This window comes from Choloepus didactylus, chromosome 5, assembly GCF_015220235.1.
Source record: "Choloepus didactylus isolate mChoDid1 chromosome 5, mChoDid1.pri, whole genome shotgun sequence".
In the NCBI taxonomy this organism is placed as follows: domain Eukaryota; kingdom Metazoa; phylum Chordata; class Mammalia; order Pilosa; family Megalonychidae; genus Choloepus; species Choloepus didactylus.
The window spans coordinates 42909794-42924595 of NC_051311.1; the positions used below are offsets into that span (position 1 = coordinate 42909794).

The 14802-nt window shown below is 34.0% G+C and overlaps 1 protein-coding gene across 1 annotated transcript in view; it reads right to left on the reverse strand.

The window, feature by feature from the left end:
• CNTNAP2 (contactin associated protein 2) overlaps positions 1 to 14802 on the reverse strand; it is a 2391149-nt gene that overhangs the window by 1807342 nt on the left and 569005 nt on the right. The gene's annotated exons all lie outside the window — the stretch shown is intronic.

A 14802-nucleotide genomic window follows, 5' to 3' on the forward strand; every position in this document is an offset into this window, starting at 1 on the left:
CCATAATAGATGGAATAATAAGGTCTACCTATAAATTATTGTCAAGATAAAATAATGGAGTGTATGCTACACATCAGGTACAAAAGGAGGGTCTTGAAAATGTTGGTCCTTTTTTTCCCCTTTACTTACAACCTGTTGGTTATATATACTGTGTATCTGCTTAGGAATGGAAAAATGTTTCCCCTAAAATGTCTACTAACCCCCCAAAATTATTTTTTTAGTAGGGTATATTTTGGTATTTGCTACAACTTTTACAGACACTTTACACAAAAAGGTTAGATTTAGACCTTTGCTTAATGCTTTTCTGTAGAAAAATACATATTATAGTGGAGGAGGAGATCAGGAAACACTAACAGCCATTGGTTATAACAATTAGTACATGTCTCTATAACTTTTAGCAAGGCATTAAAACTTTCTAAGCTTCCATATTCTCATATAAAAGTAAGAATAACAAAAATGTTCCTGCCAACCTGTGATTTGAGTTAGGGTCAGAATAACAATAGATATGAAAGCACTTTGCAAAGCATAAATTCAGTATAATAAAAGAAATACTTTTAAGTGCTGGACATTATGCTAGGGACTGAGCAGTTACAAAAATGTTAAGACATCATCAGAGGGACTAGCACATGCCCAGCTAAGCTTGTGAAAAAGAATGTGAATCCAAAGGCAGTTCTTAGTAAAGAACTGAACAGTGAAGGATGATTGCGACGATCAGAATGCTCACAAGCAAACAAACATCATAACATAAATGCAGATGAATCCTGAGGAAAAAAAGCTAACACACTGAAATGCAGCAAACAGCCTATGGTGAGAAACCTTCAACAGAGGCAAAACTCCAGGTGAAACTTTCCAGCAGGAATTAAATCAATTAATTTGTCCAGTTACTCCAATAATATGTAAGTTTCCAAAGCAAGCAAGGGGATCCACAAAGAATTAAATTGTAAAATGTGATGAAATTGTGCTTCTAAGATGTTTACTACTAAATACTACAGGAAATAATACAAATGTGAAAACTGTGAGGTTTCACCAGTTTAGGTAATTTTCTGCTTCAGTCGACACAGAAGGATTTTGTAAGTTAGTTTAGCACAAACTTTTCTTGAACATTAAATTGAATGCATTTTAACAAATGTTATTTTACACATTGATAACAGAACCAGTGACCTTGAGAAATTAATGAAGTGATTTTTTCTTGAGTTTAAAAGAATCCCAGCAATGGTTCAATTTTTTTACACAAATTAAAGTTCTTCAGGCAAAGTGAAAACTATCAATTTTCAAAAAGAAAAATCTTTCTTTGGTCTTAAATTATTATTTTACATATGAGGATCAATGACAATATCTTGAAATTTGCTAATCTGCATAAGTAATCATTATATATTAAATAATTTTAATTATGAAAATCAAAATTTCTGGTAAACTCTGGGTTAATAGTATATGTCATAAATAAACATGAAGTTTGACAGAAAATTGTTTCATACTTTACAGATAATATTTGTGTTAACACAAAATTTGGGTACATATTAAAAAAAATAGGTGGCTTCTTAAAACTGATTGAAATCTACTGAGATAAAGGCTCTTACTGTTTTGCTATAGTTCTAATAAGTTCATTTCAATTTTAACCTATATCTTTTTTCTGAGTGCAATCTGAGGTGGACAAAAAGGACAACAGTTAGTCTAAAATTGCTATGCAGTTTAGAGAAATGAAAATTAGCACTGATTGTCTCTAACCTGTGATAAAATTCATGATGCTTGGAATCAAAATTGGTCAATAATGGAACTAGCCAACTAAAGTATCTGAATTATATGTTCCATAGATGAAGGAAATATTATGTGTCTATAAATACATCAGGTTGACTCTCTGATTATAAGTACTCATATCCTGCACACACATACACATACTCACACACAAACACACAAAGTGAAAAAAATTATGTTTAATAATATTACAAGAACTGACAAAAAAATTTAACTGTGCAGGCTTTCATTATCATTGCACATTATTACACTTTGTAAAGGAAGCTTGGAATGATCAGGAGGTTATTTTCTGAGAGGCATGGGTCTTACACTAGGAAGGAAAAAGTAGATGGCAACTGACACAAATAATATTTGCTTCTAATATTTTTCTGAAATACAATACGGCTTTAGGTATTTAATCTCATAGTACAAACAAACAAGAAGCACTGATTTTTGAAGAGAAGTTTTCAACATCCAAAGGAAGTATTTGAAGAACAATTACAAAAAAACAGCTTGTGCACATCCCTATTCTACACAACCACATATTCTACAAAATCATATACAAAAGATAGCATTTAGGGAACAATGGATCATTATTTACCCCTGTATAATAGTGACTATTGTTTCACCAAGTATCATACTATTTTTAATGTTGTTCAATATAGAAAATTGAAGTGCAGCATAACATGAGATATAGATTTGGGGATGGGGACAGGAGAACATTTTCTCCAAGGCCATGAACAAAGTTCTGAGAATAAGAGCTTTAAGAGGGGAGATCACAATATTCTTCAGGATTTTTAGGAACCAAAGTAAGCATTTAGCACAATTCATTTTTACTACATGTACACACACAGAAAATATATTTGATGTAGGCATGTTAGATATATATTTATATGGTATATTTATAAACATGAATTTAACAAACCAACAGGAACATTCCTAAACAGTAAAAATTAATTGCATTTTATATAGTCAAAACAGTCATTCCATTCAAAATGCTCTCTTTCCTATTTAATCACAGCCTGCCAAAACCCTCTTAATCCCCCAAAGGTATGCTTTAACTATATAGAGTGTCCCAAAATTCCCTGAAAATGCATGGCTTTGTGCACACTGAGCCCATTTTTCCTTTTCTCCATTCTCTTCAGTATTGAGTCACTTTTTTATGGAGCTTTTTCTGTTCCCACAGTCAGAACTGATTATCTCACTTTGCAATCCCATAGCACTTTGTTGATAGCACCACTAGAATTTTTTGACATACTCAAAGGCTATGGCTGTATAAAGTTAGTAGATTTGGCTTCTCAGAGGACTGATCAACTGTTTTTCGTATTCACCTCACCACCTTTAACATGAGGTCCCACAACCAACCACATCAATTATATCTGCTTTACAAAAGCCTCATCAATTTTCTGCGATATAAGTAATAAATACAGTGAACTCATGAAAGAATGACCTCGTTTGCATCATGACTATTATCTTTACAGTATGTCCTCGATCAATATTATTGAGACTGTTGCAACTTTGCTACATGTTGCATTATTATAATTTGTGCACTATATAAGAGAAAATAGACATTTCCATGAATTTTAATCTCAGGAGCACAATTGCAGAAAATTGTATAAAAATCAACTCATATAAGTTCTATGATGTGACAGTGGGTTTGAATATTCTGTATTTTCCAAATGGCCGAAGTAAAATTGAGGTAAAAGTTTAAAATGGATTCTGAGAACATGGAATTTAAAAGAGGATAAAATAATCCATGTCTTCCTTTTCCTTTTTTTCTCTCAAGATTTCTTCAGTTGGTGCAATCACTTTTACAAAGCTTTTCCATTTTGCTCCAACCCTTCAATCCATTCCTTTGTTAAAAAAAAAAAAAGAAACATAAAAACTGGCAATCAACATTTTGACATAGTCTAGAGAACTGGGTTTTGTTTATAGTTGTGATGGGTTATTGTTTGCTTTTTTGTTGTTTGGGTTTTTTGCTTTTCCTTTGTTGTTTGTTGCATACATAACATATAGATATATAACCTGGACAGCCTGGGTTTGAGTCTTGATTCTATCACTTAGGAACTGACACTCCTTGAACAAATTACTTAATCTTGTGTGCCTCAATTTCTCATTTATGAAACGGTGATACTAGTAATACCTACTTCAAAAGGTAATTATGACTATTCAAACAGTTAGTACTGGAAAGTGCTTCTTAGGTTGGTGTCTAATATGTACATACTACATAACTTTTTAAAATGAAAAAAATAGATGTTTCATGACATATTTTTCTATCCAGCTACAAAAAGGGCATTTCTGAAATACTATGTGTTTGCATTTTAAGATAAAAAAAGAACTTAAAAGTGTCTAAGAACTAATTTGGAATATAAATTTGTATAATGACATAAGCTGGAAAATCCCATCAGCCTATGTTAAACAATGTTATTGCTTTAATTTGGAACAAGGAAACAGAGAAAAAGAAAAGGACAGAAAGGAAAATGAGTTTGAAATATCAAAGAAAAGGAGGAGAGAAGAAGGATGGGGGGAAGGAATGAGAGAGGGAGGCAAAAAGGAGACTAATATAGATGGAGAAAAAATAATTTGGGAAAGTTGGCAAAATTGAATCAAAATACCTCAGTTGCCATAGCTTTTATAAGTTTTAGAAAAGGCTGCATAAGAAACTAGTTTATAATCTGAAAAAATTAGTTATTATAAATATTAAAATGCATCATCAAGTTATTTCTTTCACCTACTTTACCTGTCTCTTGTATTTTCAGCATCTAATTGGTCTATTTAAAACAATTTTATATTAATTATCCATGGTTTTAAAAAGAGAAAAGAAAATTAAGAATGTTTTAATTTTTTAATATGCCTCAATTAAATTAATTAGATATTTTCATAAACTCTTTCTACTAAGTTTGTATTCTCTTGAAACCATACTATTAAAAAGTGCATAGGCATTAATCTGTAACTTTTAAATAGAAATTATTCTAATTGAACCTAATATGTCCTATTGTGGAATTTTTCCTTACTAAATTACATATGCAAATTTTCAACCATGTAAATTGAGTTATTTCTAAGCAACATTAAAAATAAAGTGATTAGTTTGCATTTGTTTTCTTTTTTATATTTGAATACCCTTAGTTTTGCTTTAAAATATTACTTTTGAAAATTATGAATATAACAATTAAAATAAACATGTGATTTATATGTGCATAAAATTATATTTACAGCATATTTAAATTCAAATAGCTAAGTGTCCAACAGCAGAAATGCTAGGAACAGTTCATTACATTTTCTACTACTTTTGTCAATTTATATATGTTTGGCACATTCTTTGGTAATTATGCTTAAATTATTAAATGATGTGGATAGCCTAACATAGCTATATGCAAGCTATTTTATGGTATAAATTTTATATTTATTAAGTATAGCATTGGTTTTCCAAAATATTATAAAATATTATAGAACAAAAATGTTTTAGAAAGTTACAGAACATCGGGGGGAAATTACTTCCAAAAATATAGTTTATATGGATAGAAAATTTTATCAATATAACATGACTAAATAGTTCAAACACTAAATTTCATTTTGAGCCTCCCAGTATACAAGAGAAATAGAAAACAGGGTGGTGATGAAATTCTCATTGACTGGCGGAAAATAGCATATGTGCTGATATGGATAGCAAACTTTTTTGTGTGTGATCAAATTCCTAACAATGAATAGTGTTTAGGGCATTCTCTTCAGCAACAGACAAGTATATGGCTCATTTATATAAGAAAGTTTGAAAAAGACAATGGCATTATATTAAATTACAACTAGTGGAAGGGTTTGCATGGAGAGTTAAGCTTACACAATAATGACTAACATTTATTGAACTCTGACTATGTGAGCACTCTTGATATATTTGACATGTATCAGATCATTCAACCACCAGTGCAACCAAAACAACAACAAAAATTTACTACCGGGCCTTCATTTATTGAACTAAGTGTTATTGAGAACTTACTTTGTTCTAAGCAGTCAAGTTCCCTAAGTAACTAACACAGCAAATGATCCTCATCCACAGATTCAAATAAAGAACTTGAAACTTAGGAGGCCATGAAATCTGAGTAAGTAGGTGGAACCACTATTTGAACCCAGACAATCTGTGCCCTAAATGTTAAGTCAATTATGTCAATTGACTTATTAAGTCAATTATGTTTCAGATATATTAGTACTGTTTAAAAGTCCATTGTAAATAACCTATGATCTCAGTTCTCCCTGACCAAATGACAGAATATGTTACCAGTGAGAGAGAGAGAGAGAAAGAAAAAGTTGGAAAAAAGCCAGTTTAGAGTAAAAATAACTAATTTCTAGAAACCAGCATTTATTCATTCATTCCTCAAATTATTCATTTTCATTAAAACTCTATTGAGTATCTAATCTATGCTATGTGCTGTTATAGATACTAGAGATATGTTAGATTAATAAGACATAATGTTTGCCTTCGAGAGCCACAGTCTTTGCTGTGGGGATTGGTGAGGAAGCTGGAAAACAAGATGGTGATTCAGTAAAGATAATACAACGATGGCCCTATAATGAAGACAGTGAGGCATAGAAAGGAGTCACCTATCTAGTCTTGGGGGTGGGATAAGGAAATAGTCCTGAAAGTTTCAGAAAGAGTCAGCAGTCAAAACATCAAATATCAACAAAAATTAGGAAGAATGTTCATTAAGGGGAAATAACTTGTCTATAGAAATGAAGAGAAGTAAACAAATGAATCTTATAAGAATGGCACCAAAAACAAGACTAAAAGTAGATGACAGAGATGGAAAGAGAAGAGAGTGAACAAGAGGGGAAAAGAGGAGAGGGGAAAGGGAGGGATGGGGAGAGAGAGAGAGACTTAGCAGATTTAGAGACATTCAGAATCGGATCAACACTGGGTTTTACCACCTACTACCTGTAAGGTCAACTTATTTAATGCCCTCAGTCTCTGTTTTATTTCTAAAACTAGATAAATAACATCTACTTCAAAACATCAGTGAGAGGATAAATAAAATAAGATATTGCTTATAAAATGCCTAATATATCATCACTCAATAAATATGACTTTCCTCCTTTCCCCTATATTTTTTATTTCAGATAAGCTCCTTGAGGCAATCATAGGTCTTGAAAAAGCACTAAAATCTGGACTTCTGAAGACTTTAGAATTTTTTTTGAATCTTAGTTGCATGGATTTAGTACCTGTAGCTGATATTTACTTCATTCATTCATTTATTCAGCCAGCCTTTCATTCATCAAATGTTTACTAAACAGCTACCATTTGAGGGCATCATGCTAAATACCAGGCAATCAAACTGGTAGCTCCTGCCTGAAAGAAGTTCAAAGTACTTAGAAAAGTAATTATACAAAAGTGTTGTGGTAGGGATATGTAAAGACTGCAATTAGAACTCAGAGGATTGAGTAAATAATTTGATCTAGACTCTGTGTTTTATTTTCTTTCAGGAAATTGTGGCTTCTTTATCCTACAGAATATGAAAGTAACATTTGTCAACAGCATATATTTATTTCATTACCTGAAACACTTGTTCCCATACCAAATAAATCTCTTTTGTTGTTGTTATAGCTGAATTCTAGAAGACATAATAAAATTGTGCATGGCAAAACTCACTAAGAAATAAATGTGTTAAAATGTGGTCCTTGGGTCTTTTCTGTCACATGGCAATGCACACAGCAATGACCTCTCCTTTGTCTTCCAGGTTCCACTGACTTCCAGGTACTACTCCTTCTTGGTGGCTTTCTCCCTGTGGCTTTCTCGATAAAGCCTTCAATAATAGGATTAAGATCAATCCTTATTCAGGTGGGCATACCATAACTAAAAATATGATCTTCAAAAGGTTCTATTTATGATGGGTTCACACCCACAGCAATGGATTAAGAACATGTTTTTCTGGGGTACAAAATTCATCCTACCACACAGACAGACAAAGCTTGATTAAAAAAAAAAAAAAAAGAATGAATCATTTAAATTTTTTTAAAAATGATTGTGGATTGGATTCTGAAACAGAAAGAGGAAAATATGGCAAAATCAAATGAATATGGAGTTTAGTTATTAGTAATATACTGATGTCCAGTACTCAGTTTCAACAAATGAACCATAGTCATAAAAGCTGAGAACATTAGAGAGGCTGAAACTGGAAGAGGAGTAAAGCTATCTGTATTATCTTTGCAACTTCTCTACAATTATAAACGTATTTCAAATTAACACATTTTTTAAAGAGATTTTAAAAGACAGTGAGAGGCAGAATTCTTCTTTGAAGAATTCCCTGTGTAAGAGAGAGCCTCTCAGCAGCCAGGATGGGGAAAGAGATTTTTAGAGCACATTTTGAGCTGAAGCAATGTTGGATAATTTTTGCATCCCTACAGTGTCTGATTCAGTTGCAGAATATAATACATATATCGTGCAGAGCTTTTTACATCAAAACATATTTCATCTGCTTAATAAAGGAAACAGGATGTTTCTATTTAATTTCCAATATAACAGCTATATATATAGAATATAAATACTTCTATAATATATTTAAACCTACCATTATGTAGTATATATTATGATTTAACTTTAGTTAAAAGAGAAATGAACATTATGAGAAAAATTTACAGACAAGTGATTTTTAAAGCAGAAGGATGGCTTACAAATTACTGGAAGTAACACAAACCAGAAGAATTCAATGAAAGGCAATGAAGGATTCTGAAATGAAAGTTATAGAAGTATCAAAGCCATTGAGGGTCATTTGAATATTGAAGAGAGTATGCTTAAATCTATGATTCCAAACTAACATAAAAACAAAAATATAGTCTCCTAAAATTCACACCATTTAATGGAAAAAATTAAGAAGTAAATCAACCAGAAAGAATTTTGATAAGAAAAAAATTGCTGAGCAATAGCCAGTAACCAAAACTCTGATGACAGTTCTAAGTGGAAAATTACATTTATTGCTTTAATACATTAGGATTACAAAAATAAAATAAAAGCCCAATAAAAAATACTGGTCCTATCATTATTGGGACAAGAAGTTATAAAAACAAATGATTCCAGCACAAAAAAAAAGGGGTTGCAATTGTACATGTTAAAAATGAAATATAAAATAATTTGAGGGGAGCATTAAAGTAATTATTATCAATTAGTAATTGTTTAATGACTTTTTTAATGTCTTCAATGTCATAGTTTGTTATAGTTACTCTGGAAGTGCTAAAGCCTTGGCACTCACTCTCAGGGAACTTGTGATGTATCTGCATAGAAAAATAAGACTGGCAAGATCAGTGTGACAGAATGTTTCTAAAGAGGTGGAAAATTAGCTCTCCCATCCACATTCCCTTTTGAGATATGACTTTGCCAAATCAAGAGAAGGAGTCTCCCCATCACTCACCTCCCCTGCCACACATACAAAACTTGAATCTGCATTGCTCTTGTGACTTGCTTTGACCAAGAGAATGCAGAAAACATGAATGTGGTGCTGTACAACTTTATAGATTTTAGGCATAAGTTTTAAGAAACTTTATGACTTCCATTGTTATCTTATTGGAGCTCTGAGGCACTCTGTATAGAAGTAAGTCTTGGAACTCTGATCTACCTGGAGAGAGAGACCTCATGGACAAAGGCTGCAGATGATGTAAGATTACAAAGAAATACAGGAGCCCAGCTACCTTGGCTGAGGTGTCAGGCCTGTGAGTAAAACTATCTTGGATACTGGCTGTGCCACCCCAGCTGATTTCTCATGGAACTGAAAAAAGCTATCCTTACACAGCCTTGCCAAAATTACAAAATTGTGGGCAGATAAATGGCTACTGTTATTTTAAGGCACTAAGTTTTGGCGTGATTTGCTATCCAGAAATACATAACTGATTCATCAACAAACAATACAGTAGAGTATATTTGAATGTAAGGCAGAAAAAAATTGAAGTCAGTGACTCATAGTCTTTAGGGAGCATAAATACTCTTGGGTATTCACAAGGCTAATTTCTGAATCTGACTTTGAGATTCTTATCAGTAATGTAGGATGGTTTTTCTGTATCTGCCTTGTGATAGAGCAACCATGGCAGATAGTGAAAGACTACTTTTTGATATGTGTGCAGGAATAAAAGAAAAATGAAAGCAATGAGGGTTGTTAAAATTAAGAGAAGCTTGCCAAAAAATGGGACATTACTGCTGGGCTTTAAAATGATTACATTTGACCAGAAAAGAGGAGAGAATTTCTGGTGAGATATGTTCGGATGGAAACAAGAATACAATATCCGTGGAAAGGTAAAAATATTTTGACTAAAGTGGAGGGAGAAAGTGGAGGGGCTAAGTCATGACTATATTATTTTTACCCTGATTCAGCCATTATCCTAAAGTCTATACATGCATTATTTAATTTACTCATCAAAAAAATTATATGAACCATAACTTACTAGAATCCCTTTTTTACAGATGGGAAAACTGAAGCTCAGTCAAGTTAGGAACTTACACAATTCACCTTCTTCATAAATGGTGGAACCAATTTTGAACTCTAAATTATGGTTGAAGCTTTACCCAAGCATCCACAGAGAAATTTTTGTTTTTAATAGGGTTTCCTCTGTGTATGTGTGTGTGCAAGTGAGAGGGAGAGGGAGAGAGAGACAGAGACAGAGACAGAGAAGGGATAACATAATTTAGAGAAAGAATATGACAGTAAAGCTAGAGAATAAAAGTAGCCCTCCTCTTCATTCCTCTGCAAAGTCTGGATATATGGAATTTAGCATCACTTGAGGGATCTTGGAAAATCCCCAGTATCACTAAGGATTATGTGCTGGTTTGAGTCTATTAAGTCCCCTACAAATGCCTTGTTCTTTTAATCCAAACTTGTGGGGGCAAACCTATTGTGGGTGAGATATTTTGATGAGGTTGTTTCCATGGAGATGTGACCCAACTGTGGTGAGACCTTTTGATTAGATTATTTCCATTCAAGGTGGGTCTTGATTAGTTTACTGGCATCCTGAAGAGAGCCCAGAGAGATGCTTAGAGAGAAAATGCCCAAGACATTTTGGAGACAGCCATTAAAACCAGACATTTGGAGATGCTAAGCTAAGAGAAGCAGCCCAAAGTTTGCTCCAGAGAACTATGTGAGAATGCACAGATGCTTAAGGAGAGCCAATGTAATCAGAAGCTGAAGCAATGCAACCCGGGAGCAAAGGATCAGTAGACAGCAGCCACGTGCCTTCCCAGCTGACAGAGAGGTGTTACAGATGTCATTAGCCGTTTCCCTCAGAGAAGGTATCTACCTCTAGATGCCTTAATTTGGACATTTTCACACCCTAGAACAACAAATTTGTGAACAAATAAACCCCCATCGTAAAAGCCAATCCATTTCTGGTATATTGCATTTTCAGCAGCTTTAGCAAACCAGAACAGATGATACCCATTAGAAGGGTAAGCAAATAACCTCAATGTCTATGGAAAAGGGAGAATAATGAGCTCCTTTGTGTTTTAAAGGTTTAAGAGGAAAAGAGAAGGGTTATGGGTTTTGCATCCTATAGATAGCTTGCTTTGATAAAGCATTTGAGGAGATGGCTGCTAGCATGGAAAGTGGGTTTTTTTGTATGTTCATTTGTTTTTGTAAATTGAGAGAGCTGAGTCCTATGTGTTACTACTGTTGGAGTCCAGGGATGAATAATTCTTAATTAAAATAAAAATTGAGAGAGTAGGATCACCTTCTCTTAAAACAGGCTCTGAGAGAAGGTGTGTGGCTTCCTCTTAGAATGGATCAGTATGATCCACTAGATTGGGCAGGGGAGTGGGGAGCTATGGTGGTAGCAAAAAGAACCATCTCACTCCACTTCTTCCCTTTCCTGAAAGATAGACAGACAACTCTCTTTTGGTTTTAGATTGGGATTCTTGCATAATTTGGAGGGATGGGCTCAAGATAAGACATTTGAGAGTGTAGGCCATTAAGAATGAAATTAATGTGAGTTGCTTATGTTCACATTTCCAAAATAGTGAAAGTATATTACATAATCACAGTGTGTCTATAATCCAGCATAAGTAGAATAGGATTTTTTACCATTCCTCTACTAGACTTTACACACCAGAAGTGAGAGTTTTATTTGGTTCTGTGGTTTTCAATTCAAGGAATACCTCTAGCTATGTGTTTTTCACAGATCCAGAAAAATTGTCCATGACTATAGGCTGGAAAAGTTGGGAACAAAACTGTCAAAGTTTACCCCTATCTCAGCATTTAGTTTCTTCCCGAGTCTACTATGTCCACAATCAATATTCCAAGATGGAGGTTATTCCAAGAGTCCTGATATTGAAGGTATGGAAAACATGGGACTGAAAAACATGTAACTAATCCTATGTCCTTTGCACATGTTACATATGGAAAAGTGTCAGGCCAAAAACTAGGTGACAAGAAACATTAAAAGGTGGGCAAATTCCAGTTCCTCAGATAGAATTTACTTGGCCTAATAGTATCTAGTTCTTCCTAAAATATTAAATAAGCCTAAAAAGAGAGACAAAAGTACACTGAAAAAAATAGATGCACTAAAGCATCAAAAAGGAGAGCAAGTGTCTTTGTGTGTATTCCTTTAAAAGGACTGTTGCAGACTGAATTGTCTTTGAACAAAACATGAATGTTCTGGTTTGCTAATGCTACTGGAATGCAAAACACCAGACATGGATTGGCTTTTATAAAAGGGGGTTTATTTGGTTACACAGTTAAGGCCATAAAGTGTCCAAGGTAACACATCAGCAATCAGGTACCTTCAGTGGAAGCTGGCCAATGGTGTCCAGAAAACCTCTGTTAGCTGGGAAGGCACATGGCTGGCATCTGCTCCAAAGTTCTGGTTTCAAAACGGGTTTCTCCCAAGATGTTCCTCTCTAGACTGCAGTTCCTCAAAAATGTCACTCTTAGTTGCACTTGGGATATTTGTCCTCTCTTAGCTTCTCCAGAGCAAGAATCTGCTTTCAACAGCCATCTTCAAAATGTCTCTCAACTGCATCTCCTGTGCTTTCTTCAGTGTCCCTCTTGGCTGTAGCAGCTTGCTCCTTCTGTCTGATCTTATATAGTGCTCCAGTAATTTAATTCAGACCCACCCTGAATGGGCAGGCCAACACCTCCATGGAAATTATCCAATCGGAGTCACCACCCACAGTTGGGTGGGGCACATTTCCATGCAAACAACCTAATCCAAACGTTCCAACTTAATCCCCACTAATATGTCTGCCCCACAAAATTGCATCAAAGAATATGGCCTTTTCTTGGGGACATAATACATTCAAACCAGCACAGTGGATACATGCTGTTTTAAAGATTCCGAAATTTGATCGCTCTTTGGAGGATGTGAAAGAAAAGAACTTCTGAAAACCTGTGTCTATTCCTTTTTGTACCTCCGAGTTGTCTAAGTAAAAGAATATTCAAAAGTAGTTAAATTAGGATCGAACTACAAAGTTGCTTTGCAAAATGTTGCAATCCGATATTAGACTTTAAAGGAAAACTCTAAAATTCTTTTTCATCTAGGGTATTGATTTTTCTTAACCTGTTTTAAATACCTGTTTCTAAAGAGCAGTGAGATGAAATGACCTTTATAACTCCTCTCAATGTTTATACTTCTGAAGTATGATCCATATTTCAATGGTGGTCTGGGAGAGTATTATTGTATCTATAATTTGGACTAAACCCAAAATGACTAAAATTTGGATATATTTTTAAAATATATCCAGAGAATAACGTTTTCCACAGATTATGTTAATATACCCTTAAAAACACAAAATGAAATCCTAAGTAAACACCAGTTTGCCAGTGTGTTTCTGGTATGCATTTGGTTACACATGAGTGCTATTATAACTGAGTTATAATTGAATAAATTTGCCTATTAGTCCATCTCTGAGACTCTAGCTGTCTCTGAACATTACCCAGTCTCTGATCTACTGCCAAGGATGATGCTCCAAGACTGGATGAAGAAGTCTGAAATATAATGGGTTACTTTTTCAGTCTTGGTCCAAAGAGCTATACCAAGGATGCTATGTCAAAGTGATTGGAACATGCTATTGGAGAAAGTAGGTTATCAAATGTGTATACTTAGTGCTTCTTTTTCAACCTACCTCTACTCTGTGTTAATTACTCAATTTCAAGGACTGGAGAAAAAAATCTAGGACTATGCAAAAATGGTTGGGACAAAGGTCCCATATGGTCCCTGGCTTACTTTAACTACAGGCATCTTAACCCTTATACTTCCACCTGTTCCCTTCATCTTCCAAAATTTCTTCTCAAGAAAGTAAATCAACTAACTTGGCATTTATAGAAAACCTAACAACAGAAAAATAGACACTCTTTGAGTGTTCATGTAACATTCACCAAGATAGGCCATATTCTGAGCAATAAAACACATCTTAATAAATTTAATAGAACTGAAATTATAAACAGAAATCAGCAATAAAAATATATTTTAAAATACCAAGAGATTTGAAATTAAACAACAGACTTCTAAATAACTCATGGACCACTAAGGCAGTCATATATTATAATTAGAAATTTTAAAAATTGAAAAAAAATATATTTAAAACAGGTTCTTTGTAAAGAACAATAATAGTAATGAACCCCTAGCCAGACTAATCAGAATAAATGGAGGTGAGGGGTGAGGAGAGAGAGAGACTGTTTTAGTTTCCTTGGCTGCTCAAGCAAATACCATTCAATGGGTCAGCTGAAATAATGGGAATTTATTAGATCATATTAAAAGAGAGTCCAAATCAAGGTGTTATTAAGATGATGCTTTCTTCCTGAACACTGGCATTCTGAGGCTATCAGCAATCTTTAGTCCTTGGCTCCTTTGTCACATGGCAATAAATGCACATGGAAGCCTCTCCTGGCCTCTCCTTTCTCTTCCAGTTTCTGTTGAATTTTAGCTTCTTGCTTCCTGTGGCTTTCTCTATGTCTGAATTTCATTCTGCTTATAAAGGACTACAGCAATAGGTTAAGATCCAACACGAATGAGGTGGGTCATACCTTGACTGAAGTAACCTCATCAAACGGTCCTACTTACAATGAGTCCACACCCACAGGAATGGATTAAGTTTAAGAACGTGTTTTTCTG